Consider the following 18,499-nt stretch of genomic DNA (forward strand, 5'->3'; position numbering starts at 1 on the left):
GGAAAAAACAAAAGTTAAAGGGACGTTATAGTTAGGTTCAGACTTTACACACACAAAACCATAGAAATTCAGCTGCTTATGTTACCTGAGCTCACTATACCTTGCACATTTGTTGGAAATCGTATCACAAATTAGTAGTACAGAAAGAATAGCAATTTAACTTGTATAGTAGCTTAGTGTGCATCGAAAGTGTCAAAAAATATTATGAAACCTAATCACTGGATGATGTCATTTTAGAAGTCATCAGTAATGTGACTGACCGTGTCATGAGTGATGTAATATGTGAGGTCATAAGCAGTGCATTGCAGGGGAATACGTTTTAATTAGGTAACTATAACTGCTGAGTTTCTATGGTTTTGTGTGTGTAAAATCTGAACCAAACTACAATGTCTCTGTAGCCTGTGTTTTTCTTTTTTTAGTCAATTTGTATGTTTTTTTAAATTATATTAAACTCTATTATATGCCTGTAACCTTTGGTTTTTTGATTGAATTTCTATGTTTTGATTTAAAAAAAATATATATATGTATATAGATATATATATCTATATCACGTAACTAAAGCATTACTTTAACCTTAATTTTTTTAAGCGATTTAAATCTAGAAATATTTTAGGTAAAAAAAGATATGAAAGTATTAAATTACATACATTTAATTATTTTAAAAACTAAATGTTTTTTAATGGATTTTTTGCATTTGGGTATCGTTGTGAGCCCTCCAGATGCAAATCTATGGTTCCACGGGGGTTCCACAGATCCTGAGTGATTTTTAACAACATTTAAAAACATAAATAGAGACTATAAAATTGATGTTTACAGTAAGTGATTTAGTGGAATTACAAACAAATTTATATTCCTATAAGTAATTCCATTTTAGAAGGTTATTTTAATACATATTTCTGGATCTATGGTGACGTTGAGGTGTCACCGCAATGGATCCGTGAATCCCAGCTGAGAGAGCAACAAATGGATTTGATTGGTTAAAACACCTGCCACCCTTTTCTACAGGAAGTTCCTTCAAATTGTTTTCTTCTTTGGGTATTTCTCTTCAGAAATGACACCTTTCCAACAGAATTGGACCTTCTTGTTTTTTCCTTGGTGTTTTTTTCACATTGTGGTAAAAATGGAATCCGGTCAAGAGAAAGAACAGGAGGAGCCGGACAGAGCGGCATCGGTAGAAGAGTAACTCCCCAAGAAAAAAAAGTATTGCATGTAGATTCTTCTCCATTCCTCCTTGGGAAAAGAAGGTCGTGGCCAAGGTTGTGGAATGGACCTTTGCAGCAACTGTCTCTCCAGGGGAATAGTTTGCAAATATTCGCATGGGACCAGCAGCGTGCTATAGCACCTGCGCACGACCATCCTCGCCATCTTGAAAGCACTAAGCTAGAAAGAGATGCACCACATGCCTCCACATCTGCTGTGATGCATGTTGCTCCTGGGGACCCAGTGTTGGCTGTGAATCCTGAAATCCTCAAGGTTGGCTCATTTTGCACAGTTTGCAAGAAAAGCATCACTGTGGCGAACAGTCTATCCCTGCTTTTCTGCAGGCTGTGAAAAGCCACAGATGTCAAAGAATATTTTTAACAAAATTGTTCCACACGCTTTGTGAATTTCTGGAATATTTGTTTTGTTACAATTGAGAAAAAGAGAGAAAAACACCAAATAAACAAATAGTGAAAAAAGTTCCCAAAACCCAGAAAACTGTTCTTGTTAGAACCGCCCCTTCTGGTTTAAAGACAAACCTATAACATAAAGGTTTTCTATGTCTGAATACCTGTGTGTGCGTGCGTGTGTGTGTGTGTGTGTATATATAGATCAATGGGTCAGTGGGTGGCTGTATCTGTTTGTCAGTGGGTGTGTGATTGGCTGTATTGGTGTGTGGGTATGTGAGTGGCTATATCTGTGTGAGTGGTATATGAGTGTCTGGTTGTTTGAGTGGGTTTGTGAGTGTCTGGGTGTGTGAGTGGTTAAGTGGGTATGTGATTTGGTGTGTTAATGGCTGTTTGTGTGTGAGTGGCTGTATCACTGTATGAGTGGGTGTATAAGTGGTAGGTTTGGGGTGTGAGTGGGTTTGTGAGTCTGTAGGTGTGTGAGTGACTGTGTGAATGGCTGTGTGGGTATGTGAGTGGCTGTATTTGTGTGTGAACCACTGTATGGGTGTGTGTGTGACTGGCTGTATCCATGTGTGAGTAGGTGTGTGTGACTGGCTGTATTAGTGTGTGAGTGGTTATATAGGTGAGTGAGTGGGCATGAGAGTGTTTTAATGGGCATGTGAGTGGGTGTATGACTGTGTGAACAGGTGTATGAGTGGGTGTGTAAGTGGCTGTTTTGGATATCAGTAGCTGTGTGAGTGACTGTGACTGTTAGCAGGGATATAAATATCTGTGTGGGTGGTATGTAAATATCTGTGTGGGTATGTAGGTAGGTGTGTGGGTATGTAAGTAGGTGTGTGAGTTATGGTGTGATTGGCTGTGTTGTTATTTGAGTGGGTGTCAGAATGGCTGGATGGGTGTGTGAGTGGGTGAGTTTGAGTAAGTTCCTCTTTGGGTTTGTTAGTGACTGTGTAAATGACTCTGTGTGCGTGACTAGCATTTTAGTGTGTTTATGGGTTTGCAAGTGGGTGTTTCAATTACTGTAGGTAAGTGAGAAGTGAATGTCTGTATACGTGTTTTAATTGGTGTATGAGTTGCTGTATTGGAGTATAAGTGGGTGTCTCATTGTGTAAGTAGATGGATTTTGTTTTTTCAATTATAGTCCGGAACACCCTGAAAATACAATCCAATGAAACAACACTGGAAGAACAAATTTGTAAACTGTATTACTCTAATACTTGGAGCCATCCATCTGTGTAAAAAAAACCTATAAAACTAATTTGAATAAGTATTTCCATTCATAAAATTATAAATTAAACGTATTCATTTTACGGTGCATAACTTTATGAAGCAATAAATCAGTACACATTCCTTATGCTGTTATGCTATGTTACAATAAAATAAGCCTTTCATTTTCCCTTTTTTACTGTTCTCAGCTTTTATACTTTCCAAGATATACTGTATAAAGAATCATCATTGAACAGTGGGGAAAACAATTATGTAGACTGTATTAAAACAAAATGTACAGTATGTCATTGCAAATAAGCAGCACTGCACATTGCTCTCACTATATATATATATATATATATATATATATATATATATATATTAATGATCACTTTACTTTTACTTGCCCTACTAATCCAAAGAAATATATGCTCAAAATGAGAATGTCATCATTGGAAGCACTAGTAAATATATAAGGCTCAGCAGCATAGATAAAACCTTATAAAGACATCACCCTTTCTTGACCCTTGACCGAATGATATAATAAATCCTGATGATACATCTACAATAACAAGACTATTCCAATGCTACAACTGTAATCATATTAGAACCTTGGTTCCAGGAATTTGATAACTTCCAAGGTAATCTTTGCTTGAATTTAAGGTTCTCATCATTACATTCTGCCCATCCACTTCTATTTTTAGATACAGTGTAATGACCAGATCTAATACTAACTCCTTCATGAAAAACGATAGCGATAGTACTTTATGTTTTGGGTGATGGATCTCATCTGTCCAGACGCATCCCAACTAACAAGGGCTTAAAACAGGGATGTGTCTTGGCTCCAACCCTTTTTAATCTGTTCTTAGGTGATTTAACCCCGATTTTAAGTACCTGCAATTCCCATGCACCGAAACTAGGAGGCCAAACATTACCATCATTACTATATGCGGATGACATAGTGTTAATTAGTCAAATAAGAATAGGGCTACAAAACCTCCTAGATGCAACTCGGTTGTATTCTGATGATAACCAACTGACAATAAATCTACAGAAGACACAAACTATGTCAATTAATAAAAAAATGGAAATCCAGCTATGGCTGGTTCTGGAACAACAACCGTATTGAAGACACAACAGTGTACAAGTACCTGGGAGTCAAAATTGACAATGGTGGCCAATTTACCATTCAGAAAGCAAGCATTAGAGGAAAAGGCATTGCGATATCTATTTCGTTAAAAAAATTAAACGGTAAGCTCACCAGTCCCTCTCTCTTGCCCCTGGTACAAGTTATAAGAGCTAAACTGCTGCCCACAATTACTTATGGGAGCGAAGTACAGAGAGGTAGGGATGCGGCGACCCTAGATAGAACTGTGGCATCAGCATACAGAACCATATTCAGCTTGCCAAAACAAACCTCTCCGGCCCAACTCAGGCTGGAATTTGGAGGACAGAAGCAGTCTTTGGCAAGACAAGGTGCATATATAATGACTTGGGATAAAGTCCGTAAGGCAAATGAATGAACCCTAAACAGCTACTTATGGTCAGAATTAGAACGGTATCCGGCATCGCCAGCTACCAAACACCTGAAAAGCAGCCTAGTGAATCTAGGGTTACAGGAGCTGTGGAATACTCCTACCAATCACACCACGATCAAAAGAATAGTAAAGAGAACAATAAAACATCTTTCATGGATTGAAGATAAAGCGTGGGTTGCAAAGAGGTCACATGGGTGGATCATCCTAAACTCCTACTCCAAACAAGGCCACCAGAGTTACCTTGACCTCGGCTACTCACGTCATATAAAACTGAAGTTCCTCAAATACAGACTAGGCGTGTTACCATGCACACGCCACTTTCCGCAGTGGCTGAGGGTTAATGGGGGTTCCCTCTGTCGCCTATGTGGCAAGGCGTCTGAAGACATGGAACATTTGTTGTGCTCTTGCGAGAAGCTGTTGGAGGAAAGGAAACGGTTACTGAAATACCACTTCAACCACCGTGGAATACGTTCACGAAGACAGGCAGTTCTTGCCTGTTTTACACCTAGTGACCCGCAGTTGAATTGTAGCCTGGTGAAGTTTTTGAAGGTGGTAGAAACAAAGATGCAGAAAATTGACCTACCGTCATATTCTTAGAGGCTCTTAAATTAAGCAGATCCCTATTTACATTGTATCAATTATGGAAGGTGGAAGAAGAGTAAATACTGGAATTTGTCCCCTTGCCATAAAACACAGAGGACATTTAGAACAATACGTTTACTATTTTAACTCTATCAACATATAAAATCTTATGAACTTTTAAAAGGAATTAAAAATACAGTTACTACGTGAATGTAATTTTATTAAGTGATGAATAATGTATTGTATACACATTAGTGTTTTTTATTATGGCTTTTTTTTTTGTTTTTTTTTAAAGGATGAATTGCAATGGTTTTAATTAACTATGCTAATAAACTATTACTTACTTACCAGAAATAGATATTTGTCTTGCTTTAAAGTTAGTCATTTCAGTTTCTAATATAGTTCCATCTGCTCTGCATCATTGTAGCATTAAAATAACATACTTGCCACTTCTTGCTATACGTAAAGCTAACACGATCTTTTCAACAAATTTGGCATACATTGTTTTGTTTAGCATGTCTCAGCAAACTGTCAAAAGTCACACTTTTGCAATCTGGTAATGTTAAATAAATAAAACTCTCCAAATCTATTTCTGTAGTTGATCTGTGTGAGTAATTGTCATATTCATGGTTCCATGAATAAGTAAGTTCAAATAAGTCATCAGTAGGTATTTCCTCTTCTTCTAAAACAGCAAGCATTTCCATCAAACACTCCTGTGCATCCTCTTGAGTGTTTGGAGTAAACTGTACAGACCCACTACATATATCTACAAGGTCTCGAATGTGTGGCAGACAATGTGGTTTAGTTCTGTCACTACGCAGTTGTTGCATCAAAACACACAGTGCAGAACACAATGCCTTCTGTTGTTTCTCTACAATTGCATCTACAACACGAGGTAATGCAAACAATACTTTTAGCACAACATTAGCATAGCAGATCACAGCATAGGGGTTTAACAATTGATAACCAACAATATCTCCCTCATTTTAATTGTTTTGTTTCTTAACCATTTCCTTCTTGTATTTCATTTCTTGTTTTGCAACACCAACACTACACTGCTTTGACGCTTTCTGCTTTGGACTGATGGAGGGTTTTTCATAAACTGGGTACTTTCCTAAATGAGGAGCATAAAGACTTCTTAATCTGTTGTATTCTTTTACACAGCTTGAATCTGCAGCCATCAAATGCAACTAGATACTAACCAGACAATGTCCTAACTTTTGACAAGGCTACATATGACAGACCTTCCTTAAACACTGTACTACCTGTATTAATAAATGCTGCATGTACACTTAAACCCTGTGTAGTATGAATACTAACAGTATATGCTAGAGAAACGGAAAACTGTTTCAGTCGAACATAAAAATCTTTCACAAGCAAAAAACATGTAGAGCATTGTTCAATTTGCTTTGTGTTGTCAAATTTAATGCCCAGGTATTCCACCTCATTCCTATTTTGAAAATGAATAAAAATAACATCTTTACGCATGGCACCATTAACCAAACCTTCTTCAACATTTAAAGTTTGGTGCAAAACAACTCCACACTTTTTCCATAGACTTAAACATTTCTTAAAGCCTGCAGTTTGTGAAACTGATTTTTCTAATGAATCCAGTTTTGTTTGAATCTTTTCATTTAGTAGTACAGTGACACCCTGGTGTTCCATTTTATCTAATGCCTTCAGTTGCAAAATGTCTCCTTTCTCCAATTCCATCAATTCATTTGAAAGATGCACATTCCTCCAATGAAGGCATTAGGCACACACTATGTTTTCCTTCTTGTATAACGCTGAACATTAGTTCTACTGCTGTCTTTGTTGTTCGCTAACGTTTTTAAAACATGAGTTTCTAGAACACACCCTCCCTCTTTTGAAAGAATACCCACTCTAACATCTTTCAGAAAATTACCATATTTACAGTGTCAGATGCTTTTCACAGATTCCCTATTTCGTTCTTTGTATTGAAATTTAACCAAATATTCAGATTTCCAACACTTCCTAAAGAAGTCCTAGTGTTATCATGGAGTAGTGCTTTGAACACAGGCTAACCCTTCACAGGTGTATTTGTAGTAGATCTCCAAAAACATCAAGGGCCTAATTACGATGTCAGTCAAAGTTGCCTCCGACTGACACCGTTTCGGGAAAGAAACCGCCCGACCTGAGGCCGGCAGTTCCGACAACCCCATTAGGATGCGACCACACACGGTGTGGTCACAAGCTTCAATTTTTCAATGGGAACTTGTGCAGTGGGATGAAACCGCCTGCAACACAAGCTCCCAATGAAAAATGGAAGTTTGTACACATCACTACACCTTGTGGCAGGCACCTCATGGTGCCTGCCCACACGGTGCATGGATGTTGAGGGGTGCATCATGGGTGCCCCCCAGGCCCAAAAGCGGAGGGTCAGGGGAGAAGGGGGCCCTGCTAGGGACCCCCAAAGTCAATTTCCAACAGCCAATCCATGTCAGAAAGGCCGACATGGACTGGCTGTGTCGGAAACCGACATCATAATCCTGTCGGCGGAAGCGCCATCATAAAGATCAATGTTCCTTCTAATTTCTTTCCTCTGTGTGCGGCAGTGGAGGGTCTCTGTGTGCTGCAACCATGGCTATGTGCGCCAGGAACCACACCGCGCGTGTGCGCGGCGCCAAATGTCACTCAGAACGTTTACTTTATTAAGTGAAAAGATGGTGCATTTTCACACATACAGTGCCACAATAAGTGTCTTAAGGGCAGTTTCCAAATTGGATAAACACGCCATGACATGAATTGGTTACACAGGCAAGTACACTTCAAGTTTAGAAAAGCACAAGACTTAAACGGTGGTACCATCATAAGATTTTAATAAATATTCTTAACTTGAGCACTGTTAATTGGGTGGGGAAATGTTGGGAGCCTATACAATATCACATAAACAATAAGGGAGACATGTCAAGTGGCATCACTAGAGGGGTGACAGGGTTGCTTCTCACGGCGATCTTTGGCATTTTTCCAGTGGTGATAAACTTGATCTAGGTCAACTTTCCCGTTCAGGAGGTAGGCCTTTGTCCTCATCAGCATATCCAAATGCTTCTGCTCTAGTCTATTCCTCAATTTACTCTTGATAGTATTCATGAGACTGAATCCTCGTTCACAATCTGCACTAGATGCTTGAAACGTTGCGCAGACATCAACAAGCTGAGACACCACACTATACTGAGCAGCATTGCGTACAGTGAAATTCACCATGCCTTGAAAGGTGGTAAATAACCCACCCTTTACATGTTCTGCCACCACATATTTATAGTCTCTGTATTGTCGAACAACATCTTCTGGTGTTTCGCAATCACCTCAGTCCCAAAATCAAAATGTGATTGTGCGGCCATTGCCTGGATTTCAAAACTTGCCCATTCATTCAGCTCATCTTCAGGGAACCTTTTTTGCATGTGCTCACAAAGAAGGGAAACAAAAGACAAAATAGGCCCACTGTTAAACTCTTGCCTTTCCTTGTACAACACCACCAGATCTCTTACATTGCTGCTCCAAAAGACAGTGTCCCCCAAATACTGTTGCTTAACTTGGCCAATCTTTGCTCTTGCATACTGTACAGCTTCAACAGTAGTCAGAGAACTTTTTTGGAATAGTTTGCACAAAGATGCAATTCACCCAGAATGTCATTAAGTACTGCAAGTGAAATATGGTCTCATGCTTAAAGTACTTAAGAACAGCCTCGTAATTATGAATTAGTGCACCAAGAGCAAAATGCCTTGAAAGCCACCGGACTTCATTCAGTGGTCGAAAAGAGACCACTTCACATTCAGTGACTGATGCAATTTCATCCAGCTTGGACTTCCTTGCAGGAGATCTGGAGAACACAGTGTAGACAGTCCTCAATAATGTCTCCATCTCTTTAACCATTGGAACCCTTTTCCAGGCATCATCAACTCCCAAATCTTCTCGATGGGTGACACAATGCTGCTCAACTAGATGAGGTATGGATTGTTTAAGGCGAGTAGCAACACCATTTTTCTTACCCAGCATCACGGACGCACCATCAGATGTGAACATGACCATTTTCATAAGGTCCAGTTCATTGGCAGTGTAGAAATCTTTCACAGCAGTAGTGATAGCCTCAGCATTACAACTAGTCAGCTTCACTATGCCCCCAAACTGTGTTTTGTGCTCTGTTTATGTTACTGGTCGGAACTTGAAGTACAGGATGAGCATTTTTGAAACAGAAATATCAGTGCTTTCATCAATTATCAATGTGTGATACAAAGCGTTACGAAGTTCTGCCATAGCTTCACAGTGTATCACGCTATTGATGGCCTCAAGGACCTCAAAGGCATAGTTCTTGCTCCTCCAGCTGTCTGGTATCTTGACATACAAAGCTAGGTGGTCATGGATGTCTTGTACAGATATTATTGAAGTATTCATCTTGACTGCCAGCAACACGTTGTTGATGAGAATCTTTATCTCTTCAGGCACAGATCTTTGGCGTTCAACTACTTCCATTCTATTTACTTTGTCAGTGGTAGTTTCTGTCAGCATTGCCCGCACTCCATAACCAAACCTGGCAGCAGCACTTCTGTTTCTCAAGATCACCATGGCAGACTCGTGTACTTTGCTAAGTAGATGGCGTTTCATGTAATCCAGTTTCCAGCCATCACTCCATTTCTTCCCTGTGGAAAAGTCCCCAACAATATTGGCTTCGGCACATGCTTTGCAAATCAAGCCCACGTATGGACTGTATTGGAAAAGTTCCCCGAGTTGCACGCGAACCTTGCTTCGTGAGATCTGCGTCTCAGCCTCCACAATTTTCTTTATCCACTCTTCCTTGAATACAAGGGAACATTTCTTCCTTTGTGGTGAAGCACTGCACTCTCCCAAAGTGACAGCTTTGCGCTTGAACATTTCCGTGCCCGCCGGTTTGAACCTTCTGTGCCACAAAGCCTGCAAGATAAGGAAACGTGGTTTACGTTGACGCCTAGCTCATGAATGCAATCCTTTATACTACAATGATCAAGATGCACCACAGTTTAACTCTACCAAACAATTACCTCTTCTGCTTGAACTCACGTACGCCTGTGTGAATGTATGGGGTTGTGGCTGCGAAACCTGCAACAGAAGAAAACATGGGTAAGTATATTATGCTACAATGATCAAGATGCACCACAGTTTAACTCTACCAAACAATTACCTCTTCTGCTTGAACTCACGTACGCCTGTGTGAATGTATGGGGTTGTGGCTGCGAAGCCTGCAACAGAAGAAAACATGGGTAAGTATATTATACTACAATGATCAAAATGCACCACAGTTTAACTCTACCAAACAATTACCTCTTCTGCTTGAACTCACGTACGCCTGTGTGAATGTATGGGGTTCTGGGTGCGAAGCCTGCAACAGAAGAAAACATGGGTAAGTATATTATACTACAATGATCAAGATGCACCACAGTTTAACTCTTCCAAACAATTACCTCTTCTCCTTGAACTCATGTACGCCAGTTTAAATATGTGGGGTCCTGGCAACGAAACCGGCAACAGAAGATGCACTACTTAAACTCAAGCAAACAATTACCTTTTTGTTCTGCCTGTACTCCCGTCTGCCTGGGCAATTGTATTCGTAGTACGGTCTCCCAAACCTGCAAAAGAAAAGGGGTGCAGATTGTGATTCTATTTACCCAGCAACCCCCAACCCAATGAGTAACGTACACAGAATTACCTTGTCTTTGTGGGTACTCGCACCTGACCACTCATATCCAAATACCTTACAGACTGGAAACCTGCAACTGAAGACAAGATAGTCAGCAAACGCTTGAAGAATCACAAACTATGAATGGGACCGGTCTAAAGACCCCAATAGAAAAAATGACCAAATAATTACCTGGGATTCCAGTCCAGGACAAACCGGCGTGTGCCAATGTGTTTCATTATTAGTATGATGTAAGCAGTACAAGAGTAATTCGAAAAAAGTAAACACATGGGCACACAAAAACAAACTCTAATCACTAATGATTTTAGTATTTTATATTGTAAGAGTTTGCCAAAAACGGGAACATGTAATGGGAAGGTTGGTGCTGCATCTCGGTGATGAACTTTTAAATAGTTAGTTTTCTTTCACAGTACAAGGCTCCTGCCAGGGCCAGAGTGGTTTCAGACCAGTCCCCATACAGTGCACACTAAGTGCAGTGAGTGGCCTCTCCCCCCAAAGAAAATTAGGAATCAATGGTGCATTCTACAACACATGTATCATTATATATTGACTTTTATTAGCTTTTAAGGAATAGTAAATGACAATCTTACAATGCACCAGCCTACAACAATCTTTGTTGGTATTCCTCAAAGATTCCCTTAATATCACCCTCCAACGGTGCCTCTCTTTCCTCTGTCACATGTATTTCATTTGTTTTATAGCATCTCCCATGCCAGTGGTTCCCAAACTTTTCACTCCTGAGGACCCCCATTGAGTCACTACTGGCAGCCGGGACCCTCCAGGCAATTTGTAAGATTTAAATGTCAAACATTAAAACTAATTCGAAGAAGAAAAAAAACCACACGTGTGTGCATCAAACATAGACTAGACTTAAATTACTAAAGATTTTAGTACTTTTATATTAAAATATTAGCAAAAATAGAACAATCCTAATGGGAAGGTTGGTGCTGCATCTTACGACTAACTTTCCATTGTTTGGTTTTGGTTCACAGACTGGGGCTCCTGCTCCTGCCAAGGCTGGACTTTACATCACAACAAAACAAAACCAAGGGATGCAGTTCCTCTAGGGTAGCAAGGGAATGGGCGGGGGGAGAGCGATTAGTCTCTATGGAATGCCCTCACACACCTAGCAAGGTGTCATGCTTCATCATAGGGCTGTGCTCCTCGTCGGGCCGGCGCTGCAATGCCCGACGGGCTCCCGCGAAGGGGCTCTTTTTCGGAGATCTTTTTTAGAGACAGCCGTATGGGTGCGTGGGGGTCAGTGCAACAGGTGTAGTGAGTGGTGGTGTAGTGAGTTAAAATAGGTATGGTATTGCCAGACAATGAACCATTTTATTCTGATGGTATACCAGCCTAAGTAAAAATAGGTGATCCCAAGGGATTATAATGATCCCTAGGGAGATCAGACGGTCGACATGTTTCTTGCTCTATGCCCAAGCGGGTCGGTGGCAATTCATCAGGACCACGTGAGAGAGTGCTCAAAAAATGTGTATCAACTCTACTACATAATTAGTGATGCAGAAATTATCAATACATCACCATGCAATCCAATTGGGTCCCTAAGAGTAGTGGACCCGTTGTTGCGGTACCTGGAAGAGAAAGGGGACAAGGGAGGACAACACAGACACATAAAACAAAATTAGAGAATTAGGTGCTATTGGGCTCATGAAGGGAACCGTGCGTATGGTGTGGCTGCCTTATGAAAGTGCTCACACAGTGACCCAAAAACAGAGTCATATCTAATCCATATAGGTGTTTGCCAAGTAGGTAATCGGTACAGGCGCTTGGCGGATGCTCAGATATGGAAAACGTTGTGAACAGCTGGCACAGAGAATTAACAGGCGTGGGGCATGCCTTAACGTAACTTGATACGTGCGACTAGGTGCACACCATAATGAAAATATGCCACAATTATATCCTGTGCGCTAGACATGCTCTGAGGTGGATAAATAGAGGGTGAGACTACGCTCTGGTGAACAGCCCTTCGAAATAGTGACGCGCACTAATGTGAAGGTGGTTGAAGTTCGAAATAACGAAAAAAGTGAAGGCGTTAATTCAATGGATACTACTGAGCCCGGCTCGAAGGCCGGGATCGTAATGTAAGTTGTCGGTCCCGTGCGGGGCAAACTCACCCCCATTTGGGACAGAACTTGAAGTACGGGTTCACCTGGCGGCCAGGGAGCGCCTGTCCTAAAACAATAAGAACAAGGATTGTTTATAGTGCCTGGCGAGTAAAAGTAACTGTGACGGAACCCAGGGGAGGAGGATTACTTACAGGGTGTCGGCGCATTCACGGCCGGAGACCTACTGCGGCTCAGGCTTCCGTAGCTCACCGCTCGGAGTGTGTTGCTGATAAAGGAAGTGAGCGGGCGTGGCACAGGCGGGAGACTAGACCGCTAGTCATGGCTGCCATGATGGAAGTGTCAAACAACTTTATTGTTCAACGAGAAAGGGGATGAACAATCGGCCCGGTTTTACGTGCAAAACACGAGCGTGATAGGAAAACAATGTGTGTGAGGGATATGTAGGTCATTGCAGAGTCTACCAAGAAATCTGCCACGGGAGGCAACATCTAACCAGCTGTAAAAAAGCAACACGCAAACACTGGTACATGGTAGGAGTACCTGTGTGCGACATCTTGCAGGTATTGGAGCGCTTTAAATAAACACCGTCTTTACTTTACATTACATATTCAGGCACAGGGAGATTAAGTGATTTGCCCACAATCACAGGATGTGGGCGCGACCTCGAGGCTCGAACTCCGGCCCCAAAGTTGCTGCCTGAAATAGTCCCCGCACCGCGCTTTACTAACAAAAAGAGTAGAGACAGTTTCAAAATACAGCGTGTACTTTCTGAAAGTACACGCTGTGTTTTTAAACTGGCTCTACCCTTATCAAAGTCCAACACTTTCCCCTATGTGGTAAAGTTAGGAATGGGAATAGTAATGTTGAATCCTCCAAAGTTCAACACTTTCCACAATTCAGTTCAGGGTGGAATGGGAATAGTCAATCTGCTCCCCCTCAAAGTCCATCACTTTCCTCAATTTTGACCACCCAAAGATCAACACTTTTCCTAATGTGGGTACATTTGGAGTGGAAATGCTAAATCTGGCACCCCAAACCCCAATGTGGTTAAACTTGGAGTTGAAATAGTAAATTTTAACACTCCGAAATTCAATACTTTCCAAAATGCGGTCAGGGGCTGGAGTAATGCATATGATGCTGTGAGATGCTTTGCTGGGGGCCCACAAAGGACTACATCACCCAGTGTGCTGTGCCCTGAAGGAAAGGAGGGAATTGCCATCAGCCATCTCTTGCTGCAGTGCTTTAAAAGCGCTTAGAGTACTCTTGTGGCATGGGACTCTGTGAACTGCTTTGCTGGGGTCCCGGGCAGGACTACATTACCCAGCCTGCTGTCCCCGAAAGCAAGAAGGAGCTTGCCACAGCTGCTTTTCAATGCTGCACGTTAAAAGCGCTTAGAGGAATCCCATGGTGCAGGCATTGCCCAGGCAAAGCCTGGGTAAAGGGCAGGCCCGTCCCTAGCCTGTCAGAGAGTGGAGGAGGCTGGGCCACCCCTCCTTCATTTACTCTTCCATAACCAACTGTGGGTAAGCAAAACTCTCCCCTAATACTGACACTGACCTGGATAGTTGTGAGGCACTATGTAAATGCGCCTCTATCATGTCATATCTCACCTCAGCAGTCGGGGTGCTAATGGAGTAAATAAAATGTGCTAGGGGTGAACCTTAGTTTTGGTTGTATGGGGACGAATGGACATCTGGAGCCTAATTTGGAATCCACCACCGTGGTGTGTGGAGCGAAGAATATCGATAGATGGTGGTACAAAGCCAGCAAGACCCACTACGGGCTGGAGGTAGTTCCAAACCCCATACATCTGGTCAGTGTCCGCTTGGATATAAAAAGAAAAAGTAGGCCCAAAGACTAGAAGTACTTTTAATTTGGCTCCAGGGGTATCGCGTAAGGACTGCGACCTAATTAGTGACCTGACGACTGCTCCTCTCATCCCGAATCATGAAGGATCTAATTTTTCTGATACTCAGTTGAAATCTGTTTTAGAACCCCGTTTAAAGCCTTGCACGATAATGTCATAAAGTCAATCTCTAACATCATGAAGGGTTTGTTAGCAAAACAAGGGGCTATAGAATCATCAATTGCCAAATTGAAACAACTAATAGCCGAGAATGGACGGAGGAGGCTGTACTCGGATGTTTTGAGTTCTAAAGGGATAATTAATATCCGCTTCAGTTCTATGTTGCTCCCACTGGCTCTACTCTTTTGTTAGTAAAGCGCCCGTGAAGGGGCTCCGATTACCATCAATACTTAAACAAGAGGCCACAATCGTCCTCGCACCGCGCTTTACTAACAAAAGAGTAGAGCCAGTTTAAAAACACAGCGTGTACTTTGGTACACGCTGTGATTTTAAACCGACTCTACTGTTTTGTTAGTAAAGCGCGGGGACGATTGTGGCCTTTTGTTTAAGTATTGATGGTAATCAGAGCCCCTTCACGGGCTGTGATTACCATCAATACATAAACAAAAGGCCACAATCAGCCCCGCGCTCTGCAGCCACACGCCCCCCCAAGCCGCGACTAGCTGTCCCAAGCCGCTAGAAGCCCCCCCAAGCCGCCAGAAGCCCACAAGCCCTCAAGCCCCCACAAGCCCCCTTACCTGCACTCTCCACGTCTCCTCGCCGGCACGGCAGAAAAAAGTGCCTGGTTTTCGCGCCGCTCGCTGCCTCTCCGCCAGGACGTCCTGGAATCGTTGTGCTCGCTCCACATCCGGGAGTGCGCGGTGATGTCTGGGAAGGTGTGCCCGCGCGCGCGCCTTAAAGGGAATGTAGGTTATGATGCAGTTCCGACTGACCCGTCCGAACCAAGTCGAATCCCCCCCCCCCTGGTTTAAACTCTGACTGCTGTCATCCTAATGCTGCGGTCGGAGATTAAACCTACCATGTCGGTCAGAGAGACTCTGACCAGCGGTTGGAGACTTTTCGACCGACATCGTAATTAGTCCCCACTTGTTTTCCTCTAAATGGGACATCACAATGCTTTGTGAAAACTTCTTGTATTCTCAAATGCTGGAAAGCAAGCATTACATTTGAGACCATGCTCACCTCATTGATGATTAAAAGTTTTAACCTTTTTAACACTCTTGACACTCCATGACAAGTTTTACCGGATATCCTTTGGTATTCAAGTTTGTCATGTTCCTCAGGCAGCATGAGAAGAGAATGTAAAGTAATACCTTTGGTATTGTGTGTGGCTAAATCAGTAGGTGCTGTAAGAACTTGTATTAAGCAACTTTACCAGTGCCAGCTTGACCGCTGACATACATCACTATAAACTTACATTTTGAACATGCACATTCTTTCCTGTGATGAAGCAATCTATGCTCAACTGCAGCTTTCACTTCCGTATATATATCCATTTGCTCAACATTTAGTTGTCCAACTAAATCTGGCAAATCAATTGCTTCCTGTTTTGCTTGCTCCATTGCAGTCTCCACCTCGTTCATCGCAATAGCAGCCTCACTTCAATGATTGCTTGTCCACGTATGTCCCGACTTAGAGGACCGAAACTTTGGCTGCTTTGTGAACTCTCCTTAGCTAACTCAGCAGCAGTTGTGTCTTCCTGTTGAATTTCATCATTCAATATTTGCAATTTGGTTGGATATACTGATCACTTGATGCTATCCTTTGCATCATTCAAAGAGTATTCATAGCAGTCAAACTTTCCTAGTAATTGTGTTTCAGAACGCCAAGGTGAAACAGCTGAAAAAGTACAAAATTGAAAAATTCACTTTTTTCAGCAGTCTGGCAACTCAGTTTTCTATGGTTAATTTTATTGGCCCAGCTATGTCGAACAAAAGACCCGCTGCAACCAACTACTGCAAATTTACAATTACCTACATTTTCTATCACATTATTTTTAAATTTGTAGTACTGGGGTACTTCATATAGGCAGACATTTTCTAGATGTACACTCCTTTTTGCATAGTAAGTGTCCAACATGTTTGTATTCACAATTTCTGTACTATCTGGCTCAAATTTTTGTAAGATATTCAATTTCTGGAAAAGATTTAAAAACTCTGTTTCGACTTGCTGCTAAGCCTAAACTCACCCAAACAATCCCTTTCGACTTAGAATATAAATTAGCAGAATTCAACACAGCGTTCATAGGATCCAATATCTCAGTGTTTAAAACATCTTCAGACTGAAGCTGTACTATTTTATTGTTAGTGGCTTTTCAGCAGAAATCTCTCTCCACACATCTTTAAACTCGTCTTCTCAGATTTTGTTATATATGAAGTAATAGAACCAGCAACAGCTATAGAGTTGTTTGCCACAAACTGAATATCCATATTGGCATTCCACATTTTCAAAATCACAGGATGTAGTCATTAATATATTTTGAAGCCTCTATTCTCCTTTGGCTGTATGTCTTATTTGGTGATTTACGAGTAGGTGTATGTTTCACTGCAGACCTAAAACTGTTCACTCTTCCTTTTGAGATAACTGGTCTTGGAAATCCAAAATGACATTTTGCATTAAAAGTTTCTTTTACTTTGTGCTTTTGCTGACTACTTTCCACATCTATGTGATTGGTAATGCAGTACTTACTCCTTTAATCCTTTTTCCTAAGGTTTTTTTTGGAATGGGACATGTTATATGCTCCGCTATGAAAGAAAGTACAGACTTGTGTGTCTGTTCTTCAGCTAGGTGCATCTTTTACTGACAACAGCATGTGAATATGAGGAGCAAATCTTGCTTGGTACTCTTTTCACTAAAAGAAATCACTAGCTTCTCCACAAGATGGATTTTGTTTGTTACAGATGAAGGACAGCATAGCTAGAAATCTGTGGTTAAAATACCTGCAAACATTTGCCAGATCCAAAGAGCAAAGGTCTCCTGGTGTCTTCAATTAGATGCTTTTAATGTTGGTTTGCTTTTCTCAAAAGTTCTTTAAATCCTCCCATGCATACTGCACACAACTCAGCGTAACAAATCAAGTTGGTGCACATAATTGGTCCCATGTTGGCATGCCATCAAATATATCAAATTATGCTTCAGCTTCTCACCTTTTCCATGAATTTTGTCTACAAAGCCTTTTGAACACGTATTTTGTAAATGAACTCCTGTTTTAAGAATATGGTTAACAGCATATTATAGTCCAGACAATTCGCTTTCAAATAAGAGATGGAATACAAATGGAATACTTTGTCAAAATCTTGGATCCTCTGAATATAATCTTGTTGACCTATACTCAGCTGCTGGTAATTGCACAGGGTGGTCATCATACGGTTTGCCTACTCCAGTGGAAAATAGTTAAGGAAAAGATCGAGCTTCTAAACCTTTCTCTTGCACGATCAATGGAGCTCCTTTAGCTTATTTCATTTGATACAGTTTCATGGCATCCCCCATAACCTCTTTTGAATGCAGTGGATGGATACTGTTCTGCGCAAATATTTCTTCAAATCTGCTGCAATCCACTTTTTCAAACTGACCACCTGACGGCAACATTTGCTCCTCCATGCAGCTTCCATGTGCGACAAAATTTACATCATTATAGTAATCAATCAATCAATCATGGAACTTATATCGCGCACTACTCACCCGTAAGGGTCTCAAGGCGCTTGGGGAAGGGGGTCTGCTACTGCTCGAACAGCCAGGTCTTGAGCTGTTTCCTGAAGGCCAGGTGGTCCTGGGTCATCCGCAGGTGGACGGGTAGGGAGTTCCAAGTCTTAGCTGCCAGGTAGGAGAATGACCTTCCTCCAGCGGTGGCTCTCTGGATGCGAGGGACGACGGCGAGGGCGAGGTTAGCGGAACGTAGCCGGCGGGTGGGCGTGTAGAAG

General features: G+C 41.7%; 1 protein-coding gene across 4 annotated transcripts in view; it reads left to right on the top strand.

The window, feature by feature from the left end:
- The window catches only part of STAMBPL1 (STAM binding protein like 1), a 248,774-nt gene that overhangs the window by 77,139 nt on the left and 153,136 nt on the right, over nt 1-18,499 (top strand). The window lies entirely within an intron of this gene.

Source organism: Triturus cristatus, chromosome 1_2 (genome assembly GCF_964204655.1).
Source record: "Triturus cristatus chromosome 1_2, aTriCri1.1, whole genome shotgun sequence".
In the NCBI taxonomy this organism is placed as follows: domain Eukaryota; kingdom Metazoa; phylum Chordata; class Amphibia; order Caudata; family Salamandridae; genus Triturus; species Triturus cristatus.